General features: G+C 39.2%; 1 pseudogene across 1 annotated transcript; it reads left to right on the forward strand.

Annotated features, from left to right (window-relative positions):
• Positions 1–2758: 2758 nt before the first annotated feature.
• Positions 2759–3208, forward strand: LOC105826027 (annotated as a pseudogene). The gene has a single exon (XR_001138293.1). The product of XR_001138293.1 is annotated as a 60S ribosomal protein L31 pseudogene (transcript).
• Positions 3209–3478: the final 270 nt, after the last annotated feature.

A 3478-nucleotide genomic window follows, 5' to 3' on the forward strand; every position in this document is an offset into this window, starting at 1 on the left:
AGAACTGGAATATCACTAGAAGCTTAGCAGCCCCCTGTGTGCCCCTGATGGTAACCATTGTCCCAAATTTCAAGTTATTTATTCCCTTTTCTTTAAAACCACCCACATATGTATTCCTGAATGATATATTGTTTAGTTTTGCTTGTCCGTGACCTTAGTATACATTGTGTATATTCTTCTGTGACTTTTCTTCTTTAGCGTAAATGTTGTTTGGAGAGTCCCTTGCATGGATGTGTGTAGCTATATTTAATTTGTTTTTATTCTTTGCAGTATTCCATCCAATGAATATATCACAATTAGTTACTTGCTTTGTTTTTTATTGGTTTACTTATTGTTTATTTATTTACTTTAGTGTCGATGGATATTTGGGGTTTATTGTCGATACATACCTCTCAGTGCACGTGGAACGGCGAGAAAGTCTCCAAGGCCCATGAGCAGGGTTGGGACTCCTGAGTCACAGGTCCCACGTGTGTTCAACAGCACCGTGTGACGCCAAACTGCTCACCACTGGCAGAGGATGAAACCTCCCACTGTCCCAATCTTGATGAGAATGGCATTAGCTAACTTATAAGTTTTTGCTAATCTGGTAAATATGAAATGGCATCTCATTGTGATTTTAATTTACATTTCCTTGATTACTTGGCTGAACATTTTTTTAAAGGCTTATGACCCATTTCTCTCTTCTGTGAGACACCTGTTCGTGTCTTTTGCCCATTCTCCTACTGGATTGATTGTCTTTTTTTTTTTTAAGATTCATAGAAATTTGTTTTAAATGCTGGTTACTAGTCCTTCGTCAGTTACAGGAGCTGCAAATACCTTCTTTCTCCCTGTTGGTAGCTTGTCTTTTGACTCTACGCTGCCCAAGGTTGAACAGATAATTATACCATAGTTGAATGTCTGAATCATTCCCTATATGGTCTGTGGTGTGTGCATCATATTATCCTATATTGTCTGTTTCAAAGTTCACTTTTCCACATTTTTTGTCTTTAATCAAGCTAGAATTGATTTTTATGTAAATCATAGGATAGTTATCCAACTTTACTTTTCCCTGGGCATTTGAATAATCAAGCCCCTTTTACCAAATGGTCCATCTTTCCTCACCGATCTGTAACAGCTGCTCTGTCAAGAAGCACGTTTTTATATGCGGGAACTGGTTCCTGGACTCCCTGTTCTATTCATTGGTCCATTTGTCCAGCCTTGTGCCAATATTACCTTATGCTAATTCCTATATCTTTGAAATAATTCTCAAGACCTGGCAAGGCAAGGCCCCCATTTTGTTGTTCTTGGCTATAGCCAAAGTCTTGTTATACTTAGCCCCTTGTTTTTCCATATAAAAGTTAGCTTGTGAAGTTTCATGAAAAACTCTGCCAGTATTTCCATTGGAATTGTATTGAATCTACAGATTAATTTAGAGAGAATTGACGTCTTCACAATATTAAGTCTCCCTATGTATGAACATGGTATATCTCCTCATTTATTTGGGTTGTCTTAAATGTCTTTCAATAGCTTTTGTGCTTTTCTCCATTCAAGACTTTCACCTATATATTTTTGTGTTGTTATAACCTCTTTTAAACTGCATTTTCTAAAAGGTTTTAGCTGATATAAAGATAGGTATTTTTGCTATTTATGTATTTCCTCAAGTTTTATTTTGGAAGTTCTTTTATTTTGTTTTGTTTTGAGACAGAATCTCGCTCTGTTGCCTGGGCTAGAGTGCCGTGGCATCAGCCTAGCTCACAGCCACCTCAAACTCCTGGGCTCAAGAGATCCTCCTGCCTCAGCCTCCCAAAGTGCTAGGATTACAGGTGTGAGCCACTGCACCTGGCCTACATGCTATTTTTGGCTAGCATTTTAGTATTAAACTGTTTCTCACACACAAGTTAGACATTATCATTATTTTATACAATCAAGGTTTATTTTTACCCTCACTTTTAGCCTTATCCTCGCTCCTCACTCCTTTTTGTATCTCAGTCTTTTCACCTGAGATCAAACTCATTCCTCAAGTACAACCAAATTTCCTTTCATAAGGGTCTGGCTGAAGTTTTTATTTATCTGAAAATCTCTTCCTTTCACACTTGTGCTGAATATAGAAGTGATTGCTTCCTTCAACAAATATTTATTTGGAGAACTGTTATGTGCCAGGACCCATTCTAAGCATTTGGGACACCTCAGCGAACAAAACTCAATAAATAAATAAATAAAACACATAAAAAAAACAAAAAACAAAAAATGACCCATGTGGTGCTCATATTCTAGAATGGGGGTAGGGAGAATAAACAGTAAACAAAATAAATAAATCAAGTCTCCTGTGTGTTACGAGGTCAAAATCTATGTCAAAAAGAAAAAGAAGAGCGCAGTAAGGGAAGTCAGAAATGACCAAAGATGGGAGACAGAGAGAGATTGAGAGAGAGAGAATGGGAATATTACAATATGAAACAAGGTCAGGGTAGACCTCGGTGATGAACACCTGTGAATATCTGAGGGGGCGAGTATTCCAGGTGGACCAGACAGCTGGAGCAAGAGCCCTGAGATGAGAGAGTTCTTGACATCTTCAGGGAAGAGCAGGGAGACCAGAGTGGATGGAACGGAGGGTAAGAGGGAAAGAATAGTGTGAGAGGAGGTCAGAGAGATAATAGAGGAACAAAATCACATGGAGCTTGGAACCATTGTAACCACGTTGAGCAAAATGAGTAACTACCTCAAAATTTCAAGAAGAATGACATTTATCTGAGTTTTTGTAATAATCACTCTGGTGCTTCCTTTCCGATTTGGGCCCGGCAGAATGGCTCCCGCAAAGAAGGGTGGCAAGAAAAAGAAGGGCCGTTCTGCCATCAACGAAGTGGTGACCTGAGAATACACCATCAACATTCATAAGCGCATCCATGGAGTGGGTTTCAAGAAGCGTGCCCCTCGGGCACTCAAAGAGATCAGGAAATTTGCCATGGAGGAGATGGGAACTCCAGATGTGCGCATTGATACCAGGCTCAACAAAGCTGTCTGGGCCAAAGGAATAAGGAATGTCCCATACCAGATCCGTGTGCGGTTGTCCAGAAAACATAATGAGGATGAAGATTCACCAAACAAGCTCTATACTTTGGTTACCTATGTACCTGTTACCACTTTCAAAAATCTACAGACAGTCAACGTGGATGAGAACTAACCACTGATTGTCAGATATATCAAATAAAGTTAAAAAAACCAAAAAAAAAAATCACTCTGGCTTCTCCATTGATAGTTACAAGTTATTTTATTTCAACACATTGAAAATATTGCATTATCCACTGTCTTCTGGTTTCCATTGTGGCTGTTGAAAAGTCAGCTGTCAACCTACTTTGTCCTTCCTGCGTAGGTCTTTGTGGGTCTTTTGTAGTCTTTGCTCTTTGGCTGCTCCTTTCCTTTGGGGTTCTGCAGTTGCACAGTGACGTGTTTGGAAGCATATTTTATTGCATTGTTTCCTGCTTACAAGTCACTGGAATTTCTG

This window comes from Propithecus coquereli, unplaced genomic scaffold, assembly GCF_000956105.1.
Source record: "Propithecus coquereli isolate 6110/MARCELLA unplaced genomic scaffold, Pcoq_1.0 Scaffold840, whole genome shotgun sequence".
NCBI classification, from domain to species: domain Eukaryota; kingdom Metazoa; phylum Chordata; class Mammalia; order Primates; family Indriidae; genus Propithecus; species Propithecus coquereli.